The sequence below is a fragment of the Eschrichtius robustus genome, chromosome 10, assembly GCF_028021215.1.
Source record: "Eschrichtius robustus isolate mEscRob2 chromosome 10, mEscRob2.pri, whole genome shotgun sequence".
NCBI classification, from domain to species: domain Eukaryota; kingdom Metazoa; phylum Chordata; class Mammalia; order Artiodactyla; family Eschrichtiidae; genus Eschrichtius; species Eschrichtius robustus.
Genome location: NC_090833.1, coordinates 52,298,870 through 52,313,951, shown reverse-complemented (window position 1 = coordinate 52,313,951; position 15,082 = coordinate 52,298,870). Strand labels below are relative to the sequence as shown.

Here is a 15,082-nt window from a genome sequence, read left to right as displayed (position 1 = left end):
GACAGCCAACAACTTGCAGACAGTGTGTTATTCTTGTAAATTTCATCTTTTCACTCAGTAGAGTAAGAATTATGCTTGTATAGGTGAGGATGATAAAAGAGACCGCCCAGTGGCCTGGTTCGAGTCACGCCATGTCTGTAGGGTCCCAAACAGGCACAGAATTTATCCCATGTCACTGAAATGAAGAGATATTCATGAGGGACTACATATAAGGGTGAGGGCAAGGTTGAAGGAACAAATAAGGGTGGGGAGACACGCAGAGACCAGCAGGCATTGGCACCTCAGGGGCTGAAGAGGAGGAGATAATGTCACTGGAGCCCCTTGAGATGCAGGGCCTGCCACAGAGGGAGGGCGGCAGCTAGCGCTCCACTCTCCACCTGTTACCGGAGCCTCCCACTGACCGAGCCCATCTGGAAGCCAGAAGGCACAGGACCACAGGTAATGCAGTTGGTTGCCAGTGGAAATTAACCAGGAAGGGCCATCTCCAGGACAGTGACAGAGACACCCTGGCTACGGACGTTGGGAGCTAGGGAGCCTTCTCTAAAGGAGTCTCAGATACTGCAGGGGCTGCTGGGGTACAGCTAGAGCGGTGGCAAAAGTAAGGTAGACTTCAGGTAGGCCACGAGAAGTGGGAAAGGGGCACCAGAAAAAGGTCAGGAATGGGATGGTCCCTGAAAGAGAAATCAGCAAGAAGCCACACAAAGAGAGGTGCCCTTCCCAGCAGTAATCCACCCTACAGTGTGATATCGAGAAGCATTATGCAGGAGATTAAGGTGCCTTAGAGACGTGGCCAGGAAGCAGACTGCTTGAAAGGATGTTGTGTAAAATAAGCCTCATTCTCAGAACCGTACGGAGTTATGGACGAGTACAGAAATGAGGAGAGGGATGCTGCAGCTCCAAGTGCAAACAGAAGGGCAGCAGGCAGCCCAGGGAAGGAAAGGAGGACTGGACATATGTGAGATGAGAGGCTCCAGCTTTGTCCAGAATGGGGAGTGGTCCTGCATAACATGAAAAAGGAAGAGAGGAATTGCAGCTGTTGGCGGTTGAGCACTGCTAACTTGGTGACCCAGGCAAAGAAGGGTGCTTCATCTGTTGCCATCTCATTGAAAATTTCATCTTCACAACACTAAAGAAGCTATCGTTAACCTCACTTTACAGATAATGAAACAGAAATAGGCGAGCTTACTGGTTAAGAGCAAAGGTGCTGAAGGCACATTCCCTGGGTTCCAGTCTTTGCTGTGTGACCTTAGGCAAGTTACTTAACCCCTCTGTGCCTAACGTTTTCATCTGTGAAATGAAGTTAATAATATCAACCTCATAGCATACTTTTAAATATTTAAAAATACTAGTAAGTTAATACTTGCAGGTGTGAATACCTGATCAGTGACTGACACAGACATTTAATAAACGCTAGTTGTGGGCACTGTGTACTTCCTAAATGCACGGAGGAGCCTGGAATTGATTCCAGATTTTTTGAACCCCAAATTCAAATGTTCTTACCACTCTGCCACGCTGGCACCCTGTCCCAAGTGGCACAGAGTTCCCAGGGAATACAGAGGCCTCAGCCTCATGGAATCTCCTTCAGACCTTCCAGCTCTCCCAGCTCCAATCCTAAATTCCTCAAGGAACTTTGGGATTATTCTGGTTCCCAGGATGCTCAGTTATGCAGAGGAGGGGGCTTACTGACTGGTACAACCTGGAGAAGCTCAAGGCGATGGAAGAAAAAGTGCCAAAAGCAGTACCTGGCTTGGAACTGCGATCTACCAATCTCTGTTGGGTCTGAGTCTCTCCGTGCGCACAGCTGCCTTATGTGGGACTTAGAAGCTCCATCCTCTGGCAAAAGTGAAGGCACTCCCTCCCGCTCTCTCAGAGCCTGTTTGCCTCCTGGCATCTCTGGCCAAGGACATCTGTTGCCCTCCTGCTCCCCTCGCTGTGGCTCCATGAGGACCTGCAGCGCCCCCTCAACTGAGTGAGTCCAGGACTTGAGGCATGTTCTGCCCTTTCATTCCAATCTGTACCACGAGCCTTGAGTGCCTGTTCTTTTACCACAAACCAAACTACAAGACTGGAAGTGCCCTGGCTTTGCAAGCTATACAACGAAAGTCTCTGATAAACTCTCACAGTAGCTGCAGCACATACCATAGACTGAAAGTTTGTTTCTCCCCAGAATTCATATGTTGAAGTCTAAATCCTCAACGTGACGGTATTTAGAGGAGGGGCATTTGGGAGGTAATTAGATCATAACGGGACGAGTGCCTTTGTAAAAAGAGGAGAGAAAGGTTTTCCCCCCAACCCCCTCTCTGGCAGGTGAGAATGAGAAAACAGTCATCTACAAACCAGGTGGAGGGCTTTCACCAGACACTAGGTCTTCTGCTGGTACCCTGATCTGGAACATCCCGGCCTCCAGAACTGTGAGAAATAAGTGCCAATTCTTTTCAAGTCACCCAGACTGTACTTGGTTTTGTCCTAAAATATTTTCTGGAAAAGAGACAAATAAATTATGACTCAAGAGCCTTTCTAGGGCTTCCCTGGTGGCGCAGTGGTTAAGAATCTGCCTGCCAATGCAGGGGACACGGGTTCGAGCCCTGGTCTGGGAAGATCCCACATGCTGCGGAGCAACTAAGCCCGTGAGCCACAACTACTGAGCCTGCGCGTCTGGAGCCTGTGCTCCGCAACGGGAGAGGCCGCGACAGTGAGAGGCCCGCGCACCGCGATGAAGAGCGGCCCCCGCTCGCCAAAACTGGAGAAAACCCTCGCACAGAAACGAAGACCCAACACAGCCATAAATAAATAAATAAATAAATTTATTAAAAAAAAAAAAGAACCTTTCTAGCCTTCAGAATCAGTGATTCTTCACCAGTAACAACCCCTAAACACCAACAAATATAAACAGTTAAGAAAATAATCTATGGGAAGAAGGGAATATGTATGATATTTACTGGTGTTATCCAGAAAATGTCTCCCTGTTTGCAATGAGGAATCCCTTTGCTGTTCAAATGGCCACAAGAAAAGTGATTTGTCCCACCAGTCTCAGAAAATGGGGATCCCATAACCATCCCAGAAAGGCTGTGGTCAGCAGAGAAAGCTGAGCACAGCAAAGAGAGGCCGCAGGCTGGGACAGGAGAGTGACTGGAGAGAGACAAGCTGCAGGGCCTTGCTCTCAAAGGCCACCAGGGTTAACAACTAAGGGAAACTGACAGCGTTTTGCAGGACAAGCTGGAGAGCATCAAAGCCCTCTTTGTAAATCATCTGCTGAAGACTCCCCTTGGAAATGGTTCAAAAGCAGAAACTCAGGAGCAATGGCCTTAAAACCAGCAAAAGAGGGCTATACCCTTGTCTTTGAGAAATGAGAACCAAACAGAGCAGCCAAAAGAATGTTAGCAAAATCTGGGACAAGAAAAATGCAGGCAAAGCTAGAGAAGTGACCATTGCTTTAACCCCCTTAGTAAAGAGGTGCTATAATTTAATATCAGAATCTACTATATAGTTAGTATTCATTCCAATAAACAAACATTCTACGTTGCTCTCTAATCAGAGTGGAGATTCTGCCATCCTTTATAAAACTTTAAAAAATAATGGTAAGAATAGCTTTTCAAATTTATGAATGTTTCATAGGTACCAGATACTGCAGTAAGTGCTTCAAAGCCTATCTCATTTCTCAAGAGGACCCTAGGAAGCGGGTACCATCGTTATTCCTAATTCATGGAGAAGGAAAGTTGGACTCAGAGAGCTTAAAGAGCTCTTCTAGGTCACATAAAGGGGACAGAACCAGGATTTGAACCCAGAGATATTGAAACTAACTACAAGAGCAGACACTTTCAAAAGCCAGTACAGAGTATCTGGGGATCTTGTTAAAATTGCAGGCTCTCAGACCACACCCCCAGCGTTTCAGATTCAGTGGGACTGTGGTGGAGTCCAGGATCTCAAGCATCCCCCAGATGATTCTGATGGGCGTGGTCCGGGAGCACACTTTGCTGAAGGCTTCACCATACCATAACGCCTCTTTTGCTAATTTTCAAAAAGTTCCACATTAAAGATATCACTCCAGGTGTTATGTATGCATAGCTGGACTGGGCCAACCCCAGATGTCACAGTCAAGGTCAGGAATCCCAGAATGGGCCGATGCAGGTCAGCAGCTGCTACTCCTTGGAGAATGTTTCTCTCATGGCTTCTTTCTGCCTGGGTTGTTCAACATGAATGATACAGTATTTTCTCCCTTTACCTCATTGTACTGAACTCTGCTTTATTGTGCTTCATGGATATTGTGTGTTTTACAAACCAAAGGTTTGTGGCAACTCTGTGTTGAGCAAGTCTATGGGCACCATCTTTCCAACAACATTTGCTCAGTTCATGTCTCTGTCGTATTTTGGTAATTCTCGCAACATTTCAAATATGTTCATTATTATTATATTTGTCATGATAATCTATGATCAGTGATGTTTGATATTACCGTTGTAATTGACTTGGGGTGCCATAAACCCCATCCAAATAAGATGGCAAACTTAATCAATAAATTGTGTTCTCACTGCTCCACCTACCAGCCATTCCACCATTTCTCTCCCTCTCCTCAAGTCTCCCCATTCCCTAAGACACAACAATACTGAAGTAATAACCCTACAGTGGGCTCTGAGTGTTCAAGTGAAAGGAAGAGTTGTACATCTCTAATTTTAAATCAAAAGCTAGAAATGATTAAGCTTAGTGAGGAAGGCATATTGAAAGCCGAGACAGGATGAAAGCTAGGCCTCTTGGTGCCGAAGAGTTAGCCAAGTTGCAGGTGCAAAGAAAAGTTCTTGAAGAATATTAAAAGTGCTACTACACTGAAAACATGAATCATAAGAAAGTGAAACAGCCTTGTTGCTCATATGGAGGACGTTTTAATGGTCTGGATAGAAGATCAAACCAGTCATAACATTCCCTTAAGCCAAAGCCTAATCCAGAGAAAGGCCCTAACTCTCTTCAATTCCATGAAGGCTGAAAGATGTGAGGAAGTTAGCAGAGGTTGCCCCATGAGGTTTAAGGAAAGAGGCCATCTCCATAACATAAAAGTGCCACATGAAGCACCAAGTGCTGATGCAAAAGCTGCAGGAAGTGATGCAGAATATCTAGCTAAGATAATTCATGAAGGTGGTTACACTAAGCAACAGATTTTCAATGCTGATGAAACAGCCTTGCATTGGAAGAAGATGCCATCTAGGACTTTCATAGCTAGAGAGGAGAAGTCAATGCCTGGCTTCGAAGCTTCAAAGGGCAGGCTGACTCTCCTTTTTAGGGGCTAATGCAGCTGACAACTTTCAGTTGAAGCCACTGCTCATTGACCACTCTGAAAAATCCTAGCCCTTAAGAAAGATTCTACATCTACTCCACCTGTGCTCTATAAATGGAACAACGAAGGCTGGATGACAGCACATGTGTTGAAAACATGGTTTATTGAATATTTTAAGCCCACTGTTGAGATCAACTGCTCAGAAAAGGTTTCTTTCAAATTATTACTGACATCTTGTCACCCAAGAGCTCTGATCAAGATGGACAACAAGGTTAGCAATGTTTTCATGACTGCTAATACAACATCCATACTGTAGACCATGGATCAAGGAGTCATCTTGACTGTCAAGTCTTATTATTTAAGAAATAGATTTTATAAGGTTCTAGCTGCCATAGATAGTGATTTCTCTGATGGATCTGGACAAAGTACACTGAAAACCTCTGGAAAGGATTCACCATTCTAGATGGTGAATTAAGAACGTCTGTGATTCATGGGAAGAGGTCAAAATATCAACATTAACAGGGATCTGGAAGAAGTTGATTCCAACTCTCATGGACGACTCTGAGGGGTTCAAGACTCCAGTGGAGGAAGTAACTGCAGATGTGGTAGAAAAAGCAAGAGAACTAGAATTAAAAGTGGAGCCTGAAGATGTGGCTGAATTGCTGCAATCCCAAGGTAAAGTTTTAATGTATGAAGAGTTACTTCTTACGGATGAGCAAAGAAGGTGGTTTCTTAAAATGGAATCTACTCCTAATGAAGATGCTATGAAGATTGTTGAAATAACAACAAATGATTTAGAATAGTACATAAACTTAGTTGATAAAGCAGCAGCAGAGTTTGAGAGGACTGAGTCCAACTTTGAAAGAATTTTTAATTACTGTGGATAAGTAAAAGGAAATCTACAGATTCAGTGCAATCCCTCTCAAATTGCCAATGGCATTTTTCACAGAGCCAGAAAATTTTTTTTTTAATTTGTATGGTGATACAAAAGACCCCGAATAGCCAAAGCGATGTTGAGAAAGAAAAATGGAGCTAGAGGAATCAGGCTCCCTAGCTTCAGACTATACTACAAAGCCACATTAGTCAAAATAGTATGACACTGGCACATAAAGAAAAATATAGATCAATGGAACAGGATAGAAAGTCCAGAAATAAACCCATGCACCTACGGTCAATTAATCTACGACAAAAGAGGCAAGAATATACAATGGAGAAAAGACACTCTCTTCAATAAATGGTGCTTGGATAACCAGACAGCTACATGTAAAAGAATGAAATTAGAACACTCTATAACACCATACACAAAAATAAACTCAAGATGGATTAAGGACCTAAATATAAGACCAGATACTATAAAATTCCTAGAGGAAAACATAGGCAGGACTCTCTGATATAAATCACAGTAATACCTTTTTGGATCCATCTCCTAGGGTAATGGAAATAAAAACAAAAATAAATAAATGGGACCTAATTAAACTTAAAAGCTTTTGTACAGCAAAGGAAACCATACAAAAAATGAAAAGACAACCTACAGAATGGGAGAAAATATTTGCAAACAATGCAACTGACAGGGATTAATCTCCAAAATATACAAACAGCTCAATAGCAAAATAACACACACACACAAAAATCAAAAACTGGGCAGAAAATCTAAATAGACATTTCTCCAAAGAAGACACACAGAAGACCAAAAGGCACATTAAAAGATGCTCAACATCACTAATTAGAAAAATACAAATCAAAACTACAATGAGGTATCACCTCACACCAGTCAGAATGGCCATCATCATAAAGTCTACAAACAATAAATGCTGGAGAGGGTGTGGAGAAAACAGAACCCTCCTACACTGTTGGTGAGAATGTAAATTGATACAGCCACTATGGGGAACAGTATGGAGTTTCCTTAAAAAACTAAAAATAGAGCTACCATATGATCCAGCAATCCCACTCCTGTGCGTACATCTGGAGAAAACCATAATTAGAAAAGATGCATGCACCCTAGTGTTTACTGCAGCATATTTACAATAGCCAAGACATGAAAGCAATCTAAATGTCCATCAACAGATGAATATGGATAAAGATGTGGTACATATATACAATGGAATACTAATCAGCCATAAAAAAGAATGAAACGATGCCATTTGCAGCAACATGGATGGACCTAGAGATTATCATACTAAGTGAAGTCAAAGACAAATATCATATGATATCACTTATATGTGGAATCTAAAAAAATGATACAAATGAACTTATTTACAAAACAGAAAACAGACTCACAGATACAGAAAACAAACTTATGGTTACCAAAGGGGAAACGTTGAGGGGAGGGATAAATTAGGAATTTGGGAGTAACATATACACACTACTATATACAAAATAGATAATCAACAAGGACCTACTATATAGCACAGGGGACTCTACTCAGTATTTTGTAACAACCTATATGAGAAAAGAATCTGAAAAAGAATATATAGATATAGATATATAGGTATATATAGTGTTAACATAACTTTTGTATGCACTGAGAACAAACAAACAAAAAAATTCGTGTGACTCACTTTACTGCAGTATTCACTTTATTGCAGTGGTCTGGAACCGAACCCGTCATGTCGTCAAGGTATGCCGGTATTTCAAAAGAGAAGGCAGCAGAAGAACATTACAGAAGAGATAGCTACTAAAACCATAAGAAGGATCAAGAAAACATATAATCTCACTCCAACTTGCTCTCTTCCTATTCACCAAAATTAATCCAAGCACTGAAAGTTTCAACTCGAAGACTTCAAGAGTCTCCACACCACCATCCCCTTTTATTCTACATTTAGTAAGATTTTTAAAAGTCAAATACATATTAGGATGTAAGGTTATTTTTAAATGTATGAATCTTGATCAATATAGCCAATTTAAGAAATGATTTAATGTCAAATGGGACTATTTTATCTTATTGGGAACAGGGTTTTGTGGTTTGATTTTGTTGCTTTGTTTTGGCTGGGAACTCTGTCTGAAGATTATCTACTTTTTCCTAACAGAGTTTTATTTCTTAGTAGGTTTCTCATACCAATGTTACCACTTGTTCTGAATTACTTTAGAAAAAGGATTTTCTAAGTAAAATTTATCCAGAATTTGCTATAACCTCTTGCTAATGGTTTTTATTAACTGCAAAAGTTACACCTGATAAAACTGACATGACTTTACTGAAATGATATATTTTTCCAACTTCCCTACAATGAACATGGTGCTCTTTATCTAAAGCTAATAAAATGCTTATCTAATATCTCTATATTGCTAGCTTAACAGTGCCACCTATTATTAGTCACAATGAGTTTTAGAATGAGTTTATTAAATGCTGTTCTTTGGCAACAATTTTGACTTGTCATAAAAAGTTAAGTTTCTTCATGCTGCATAATGAAGATGATATAAGAGGTCACAGAATTATAAGCTTCTCTCTACTGACATCCTCCAATCCGTACATCACAGTGTAATCACTCCTGCATTTCTAGAAAAATGTTTTTTAAAGTCTCATTTTTGCTGCACTTCAAAAAGTTCTGCTTAATGACAGAAGACGGCACTAAAAAGCCATTTTTCCTCTCTACATTCTGTAGGATTAAAGCCAGTATTTTTACCATCATAAGCTACAATTTTCACTTTATCCACTTTAGTAAGCTCTGTCATCTCTCTGAATTCAGCCTCATTCAATACAAAAGTCCACACGTTATCACAGAATGTGTACATATGTGCAGAGCCTCTGGAATGTTGACTCTGTCCCTGAGTGTAGGTGCCAGAGCTAAATTTTTAGCCTTATCACACTGAAGTGGGACTTGAAGGGTGAGTTGGGGATGGTCTATTAAGACCATAGGAACTTATCTGCACCCTCCTGAAGACTGTTTCCTAAAGTGCATTTCCATATAACTGATATGCTACCACTTAAGAGAAAGAAATTCTTGGAGTCCTGTGGGACACAGCAACACAGCCAGGACTCAGCAGGAGGTGCCTACTTTCCCCAGAGGCCCCTTCAGCAGCCCCAGAGACTGCAGAGCTGGGTCAGTGACCCAGAAGTACTCACAGAACCTGGCAGTGAAACCACACCAGGAAGCAAGGAGACCCCACAGTTGTCTTTAAAACAAGGATCCAGAGACCAAATCTCACAGTCCCCAAGCATCAGAATGAGAAAGCCTATGCCGTTCTTTTGGCAAATGAAGTAGAGAACATACACAGCTTTCTTTTCCGCAGTGGCTAGAAAGACCACTTTACACTTAAAAAAAAAAAAAAAGGTTTCCAGATTTTTAAATGTTTAAAATAATATGGATTAGGGGAACTCCCCAACCTCTTTATAAAACAGCAGTGTTCGTCAAACACCAAGTTACATAAGTCTGGTGGGCCAAGCAAGAGCTAAGAAGCTAATACTTCTATGTAAATCTGTAGGTAATCGATGGGAGAATAAACTTGGACTACTCTAAAAGCTGATGACTGGGACAAAAAAGATATCAAACTTATTCAGAATCTAAGAACATCATGCTTCTTGAAGTAATTTAGAATTTTAAAACTGAAAAGGGCTTAAAAGAGCATCTAATAAAACCTCTTTATTTCACAGATGAGGAAACTAGTTTATGGTTGGCCCAAAGTCTTATGGTTTCTTTTTCTGCTTTAACATTCAGCAAAGTTTACATTCAAGCAGAGCAAAGACCTTGTTAGAGATTTTCCTTTGATAAGCTGGCATCTTGAAACCAAGAGCGAAGAATCTGATTTTAACACAGATGACAACTAAAGGTCAACAGATTTTGAAAATGGAAACTACAATGCCAAAGTACAGGGTGAGAAGTAAGATCAGAGCTGGGCTGTTTTAAAGTGATCACAAGTGAACTGGCTGGAAATCCGCATTTCGGTGACAAATAAAATCATCCTTAGAACACATGGAATGTTGGGCCAGAGAGAAACCTTAGAGCTCATCTGGTTTAACCCTCTCTGCACAGATGAGGAAACTGAGGGTCAGAGAGTGAAAGTTACTCACTTATCCGCATTCACACAGCTCGTTCAGAGCAGAGTCAGGCCTAGCATTCATGGGGCCCATGACCGTTCCGTCAAGTCAAGCTGCCTTGCAGAACCCATATTAAGGTGCCGATTCTGAGACTTGAAAAAAGAGGTCAGACCTTAAGGATGTGAAAGCAAGAAGAAGAGGATGTCTTTGGTTTTTTATATACTCTTTCCAGATCTTTACATGGATGAAAGCCAGGTCAGTGAGTCACAGGTTAATAATAGGAGTGGACTTTGTGATAGGGAAGGGAAGGCAATACAGAACTGGGGAGAGAAAATAAAGAATCTCAGCTTCCCATTCCTCACTCAAGGTAGTGACAAAGCTCCAGATGGAGGCAGTGTTCTCAGTATGAATTTGCAACAGTAAAGCTGTGAGTGCAGTAAATGCCTTATTTATATTTATTTGAAATAAAAAATCTATCCAAAAGCAAGGCCCTATTTCTACCATTACCTGGGCTCCTACCCATGGCTAGGCAAAGGTCTCCAGGGTTTTTTCGACATCAAACAATTTTTACAGATGCCCCCTCTTGTCCGTCTCTCCGTACTGGTTGCTATTGGGATGGCTCCTGCCCAAACCCCCAGGATTCCTAGAAATCAAGGGACTCTGCTACATCGGTGCCCTTGGAGCCTGGGAATCATTGCTAAGCTGCCTGGGGGCAACAATGCCTGGGATACACCAGCTACCACCCTCTGGAGTTCCACCCCTTCCGCATCCTGTCTTTATTTAAAACATTGATATTTGTTCATCATGGATTTTTTTGCATTAATTTTTACTTTTTAAAATATTGCAATAAAATATAATTACCTTGATTACTGAGGTTTTTGAGAGTCCTCTCAAATTTTATGCCTGAGTCAGTTGCCTCACTTGCCTCACCCTAGTCCCAGCCTTGTCCTTCCCTAAAGGCACGTGAGAGTGGGTCACAGGTCACCAGCTTTCATGGGAGCCATGGACCATGACCCTCTGTCTCCTCCCCAGGCCAGGAAGAGACTCTCTCTCTCTCACTTTCCATCTCCCCAACCTTCTACTCGCCTACCCTCCCCTCCCCACAGCATAGTCCTCTCCAGGAAAGCAAAAGCCAGCAGCTAAAGGAGGGCCAGGGAGCCACTGCAAGCACCTCATCTTCAGACCCATCTACAACCTTCCTCAAGGCAAGGAAGTCAAAGTTAGGCTTAGAATGGAGATAGGGAAGGATGACTGGGAGGAAAATGATAAAGAGCCACAAACACAAAATAAACATCTCATCACGAATGGTCTCCAGGAGTCGAAACAAGGAAAGAGATGTGCACAACTATGTGTGAAAAGAAAGATGTCTTCAGGAGAAAAAATCAACTTTGAGTAGATGCTCTCTCCAGTGGTGACAATATCATTTTTTGTTTTAATAAAGGAAAACCAAGAGTGATGGGGAGTGAAGGAAGATGGTGAAAGAAACCCAGACTATCAAAAACTTATCAGCATATTTCTAAGCTTTGGGGTCACAAAACTTTAAATTACAGATTGTCTATGAAAATGTAGGAAATGCAATAAGAGGAGATACGATCTGGGAGGAAATCGATGTTGAGTGTAGAGCCAAAAGGAGTCGATGATCAGGTTAATGAAGAGTCAGGAGGGAGAAGGTGGAGAAAATGTAAGAAAAATGAGGTGAGAAGAAAATAAAGTGAAAAAAATGTCTCCGGTAGTCAAATTGGCTTAGAAAGAAGAGAGAGAAACTCTGGCCAAGGAGGCATGAGATCTCTAAAAAATTCAGTCTGATCAATCTTTCTCTCCATGAACAGACCACAGGAGATATTAGCCAGAATGGAAGCTTTGGAAGGGAACTGGGGACAGAAACTGGTCACATTGCTGGATTTGAGGAGACACAGTGGGTGTGAATGTCCTGTTTAAGCATTCTAAAGAGACACGCTAAGGGGGAGAAAGATACGCATGGAGAGGTGCGGTTAAGTGAGGATTCTCAAGGAGAGGCTAACGTAAACATGCTCGAATCCAGAAAGAAGCAAGTCCTAAGAAGGTGCCGAGGAGGAGGAGAAAAGGCAAAGAGAGGAAGAGAGAGAAAATAGGAATGGAGAGAGGTAAGCATGAAAGAAACAGAAAAAGCGCTCAGTGGTTTTAAACAGCACTCTTTTGAAAACCTGTTAGAAGAGCAAAATTTACTGTCTGAGAACTTATCAATATATAAAGTATCCTACACCCCAATACCATCAGCTCCAAAAAGTAGAAACCCACATCCTGAGCTTCTTTGCTCCGTTCCATCGTTCAAGGGCAGCTCTCCAGCTGCTGGGCTGGAAGGGGACATATTCCCCAGAAGCCCAAGCTTTGTTATTATCTGCTATCTTAGTAAAAGCATGTTCCCACTTTGCTTATGGAAAGGTATTCTTTGTCACACAGGCAGTTTTAAAAGCTCTTGCAAGCAGGTAAAACAAGTTTCTGTTAGGTATCCAATATAATCCAACACATGGAAATCGTAAGAGAGTTTGACAGTTCCTTTTTGTTTCTAAATCAGAAATAGTCATCTGTGGTAAGTCAGTAAAATAATACCAAAATAATTCTGTATTATGCCTTCAGTTCTTTTTCTACAGGATCTATTTTTTAAGCCAGAATACGAAATCAAAAGTTATAAATTGTTCTACATAGTTTATTTTTCCATCGCATCTAACATCTGAGAGTAAAGAGACAGATTTTTGTAAGATGTTGGACTTATTTCCAAAAATGCATCGTATGCATTTTTACAACATGTCTACTAAGAAAGTGGGACTTCACGTGATCCTTAGTGGTTTTGTGGTTTGTTTCTTGACCCTTATTCCTATATTTTGCACAAGAGTTTAATAATACTTTGACTAATCAATTGAGACAGGGGATGGGTAAATATAGCTTGTTATTACATCATTTCCCAGGCTAACAGATTGAATTTCTCCATGTATATACATATACATAAACACCTTCAATAATCTAAAACAAGTTATGAATAGATGAGAAATACCATAAACATATTCTCTACGTTGTTGTCATTTTAGTATTATCTTATGGTGGGACTCAGAGCTTGCGACACTTAACATAAATGCTGCCAGCAATTTATTTATTTTTATTAAGACTTTACTTTTTAGAGCAGTTTAAGGTTCACAGCACAATTGAATGGAAGGTACAGAGATTTCCCATATACCCCTGCTCCCTCACATATACAGCCTCCGCAATTACCAGCATCCCCCACCAGAGTGGTACCTTTGTTACCACTGATGAACCTACATTTACATATCATTATAACCCAGAGTCCATAGTTTACATTACAGTTCACTCTTGGTGTTGTACATTCTATGGGTTTGGACAAATGTGTAACAACATGTATCTATCATTATGGTATTACACAAAGTATTTTCACTCACCTAAAGTTCCTTTGTGCTCTGCCTATTCATCTCTCCCTCCCCGAAGCCTCAGACAACCACTAACCTTTTTACTGTCTCCATAGTTTTGGGGTAAGAACGTCATATAGTTAGAATCATTCATTACGTAACCTTTTCAGATTGGCTTCTTTCACTTCAGAAATATGCATTTAAGCTTCCTCCATGTCTTTTCGTGGCTTAACAGCCCTTTTCTTTTTAGCAATGAATGATATCCCATTGTCCGAATGTGCCACAGTTTATTTATTCGCCTACTGAAGACATCGTGGTTGCTTCCAAGTTTTGGTCATTATACATAAAGCTTCTATAAACATTCATGTGCAGGTTTTGGGGCGAAAATAAGTTTTCAACTCCTTTGGGTAAATACCAAGGAGCATGATTCCTGGATCAAACGGTAAGAGTATTTTAGTTTTGTAAGAAATTGCCAAGCTGTCTTCCAAAGTGGCTGCACCATTTTGCGTTCCCACCAGCAATGAATGAGAGTTCTTACAGCTACACATCCTCATCAGCATTGGGTGTCATCAGTGTTTCAGATTTTGGCCATTCTGATAGGTGTGCAGGCAATTTATTTAATAAGGAAAAATGATAGTCCTCAAAAGATGGTTTTGTTGAATAGGCAATTCTTTTAAAAAAATTAACAGTTAAATCCCTGCTACATAATTTGCTTCCAAATACTGCAACAGATAAATTATAATAAACTTCACAGATAAATATCAAGATGTAAGAAGAGTGTGAGTGATAGGCACTGAGCATCTAAATCTGTCAGCAATTAATGAGACCTTCAGTTTGCTTATCTCCATACCAATAATACAATATGACTGTTCAATCTCAGTGGAAATACCACTGGATTTGGAGCCAGATAACCCAGATTCTAATAGCATCTCACTTTGCCTCTCTCCCTTTCCTCCTGAATGAAATGAAAGACTTGGACTGATCAGGACTAAGGGGCTCGAGTAGGTAAGTTAAATGAGTGAAGCAAGCAAGATGGGGACTGGGAGAAGCTAGGAAGCTCCTGCCACAAAGAAAGAGGGAACTGTGCAATCGACTGATGCCACGTGGAGTGTATATCTCATTTTGCCGAATCTGCAGATTTTCCATGAGAAGCCAGAAATCTAGATTGAATACGATATTTCCTAATTTTTATCTATTTTAAAATTTCAAAAATACTCTAAGCATGGGACTTCTACTTCTCTCCAAGATAGCGCATCAGGGATCAAACTTACCTTCCCACTTGAAATAAACAAAAATAAACTAAATATATGAAACAATGGTTTTCAAGACACTGGACATCAGTCAATGAGGGACACTGACCTCTGAGAAATGGAAAATGAGGTAAGCCCTACAATTGCCCCAGCTTGAGAGTGTCACAGCAATGCAGTGAATAAAGAATAGTCTTTCCAA

At 41.0% G+C, this 15,082-nt stretch overlaps 1 long non-coding RNA gene and 1 pseudogene across 1 annotated transcript in view; one reads left to right on the top strand and one right to left on the bottom strand.

Annotated features, from left to right (window-relative positions):
* Window positions 1–15,082, top strand: part of LOC137770362 (uncharacterized) — a 33,329-nt gene that overhangs the window by 11,484 nt on the left and 6,763 nt on the right. The window lies entirely within an intron of this gene.
* On the bottom strand, window positions 8,810–10,758 carry LOC137770439 (transcription initiation factor IIA subunit 2 pseudogene; annotated as a pseudogene).